The sequence below is a fragment of the Octodon degus genome, unplaced genomic scaffold (genome assembly GCF_000260255.1).
Source record: "Octodon degus isolate 3935 unplaced genomic scaffold, OctDeg1.0 scaffold00090, whole genome shotgun sequence".
Lineage (NCBI taxonomy): Eukaryota > Metazoa > Chordata > Mammalia > Rodentia > Octodontidae > Octodon > Octodon degus.
The window spans coordinates 8,430,062-8,431,947 of record NW_004524666.1 but is presented as its reverse complement, the minus strand read 5'-3'; the positions used below and the strand labels follow the sequence as shown (position 1 = coordinate 8,431,947).

Genomic DNA, 1,886 nt, shown 5'->3' with positions numbered 1-1,886 from the left:
TCATTATATGCACAGACAAATATAAAATACTCTATAAACTCTCTGATCTGTAACATTTTTATGTATGGTCATCTTGGTCATCAAATGTTCTATACTTTTAAATGATTTTTTTCTATTTTATATTACTTATAGTTGACCTACCTTAACAAAAAGGCAAAATCATCAGTGGCTAAAGGAACAAGACGTTTTAAGTTTCTCTAATGTAACTGTCCTATTGTAATGGTGCTACATGGACTAAAGGGATGAAGCAGCCCTGCTACTTGTGGCCATCTGAGAACTGGATTGGTTCATCTTGACTGTCAGCCTCATTGGCCTCAGAGACACTAAGAGACTTGGGGTGTCCGTGCAGGGTGTGGGCGTGATCTCGGAGGCCAGAGCTGTCCCTGGCCCCTGCCTCTGGCTCTTGCCCTGCTCTCTGCTTGCTGGATGCCGTGACTGAGCAGCTTTTTCCTGCCACATTCTTCTGCTTTGTTGTTTTTGCCTTTGGGACAGCCAACCGTGTGCTGCAACCTCTACAATCCTGAGCAAAAATAACCCTATCTCCTTTGAGTTCCATGTGTTCAGTATTTTGTTACAGGGACAGAAAGTCAATAATAGGGCCCAGGTGCCTTCTGCACTGACTCCCTCACATGCTAGGACCTGTTCAGACAAACGCATTAATATTGCTCTGTGGTGTAAATTATGACATTAGGAGGGGGGCCCAGAAGGCAGGCACCAGTACAAGTATATTTGGTGAATTAGATAGCCTGCATCTACTTCTTCTTTTTTTTTTTTTTTTTTTGGCAGAACCAGGGATTGAACTCAGGCCCTTGAGCTTGCCAGGCAAGCGCTTATTCTACTGAGCCATCTCCCCGGCCCCTGCATTTACTTCTAGTTGTGACAATTTTTCTTTTTTTCCCCCCCAGAAAGATTATTGTTTCTAAATTTATTTTTTATTAGTACATATTTACATAAATAAATTTATCATAGTGAGTTGGTACAGGAACATAACACATCTTAATTCTCTTTTTTGTGTCTTACCCTTTCTATCCCTCCTAGCTCCTTCCAAATCTTGTTACCTTCCTATTTACAAAAGCTTTATTTCCATTTTTTAAATTCTTTTATCTTATTCTTCTTCACTCCCCTCCCTCCATCTCTCCCCCGAATCCATTTGAAAAAGATATCCCTACTTCCTATGATCTGTATTTTATTTTGATTTTTATATTTGGGGGGTGTTCTCATATAAGAGAAACAATGCAATATTTAAGCTCATGTGTCTAATTTATTTCACTTAAAATTATGTTCTCAAGGTTCACCCATTTAGCTATGAAGGTCTAAAGTTTGCCTTTCTTCCACCAGCACCCAGCGACCCTGACTGCGCGACGCTAGCTCCTGCTGATGGCTCTTCCATCATGGAAGACACGAATGAGTATAGCCATACAGAGGAGTCCAAGATCAACACAAGCAAGAACCAGCAGGGTGATGATAAAATGTTTATTGGAAGCTTGAGCTGGGACACAAGCAAGAAAGATCTGAGTGCTTGTCGGCTTTAGGAAAGTTGTAGACTGTGCCATTAAAACAGACCCAGTCACTGGAAGATTGAGAGGAATTGGATTTGTGTTTTTCAAAGGTGCTGCTACCATTGATAAGGTTTTGGAGCTAAAAGAACACAAACTGGATGGCAAGTTGATAGACCCCCCCCCTCAAAGGCCCAGCTTCAAAAGGGAAAGAACTCTCTAAAAAGATGTTTGCAGGTAAGTTGAGTCCAGATACCTCTGAAGAAAAAATTCAATATTTGGAGCTTTTGGAGATTGAAAATAGTGAATTTCAAGGCCAACTAGACAGCTCAGTGGATTAAAGTGTCTGCTTAGTCAGACACAGGGACGAGGGTTTGATCCCTGGTGGGC

The 1,886-nt window shown here is 41.3% G+C and overlaps 1 protein-coding gene across 1 annotated transcript in view; it reads right to left on the bottom strand.

Moving 5' to 3' along the window:
- Window positions 1-1,886, bottom strand: part of Ccdc162p — a 252,570-nt gene that overhangs the window by 220,793 nt on the left and 29,891 nt on the right. The gene's annotated exons all lie outside the window — the stretch shown is intronic.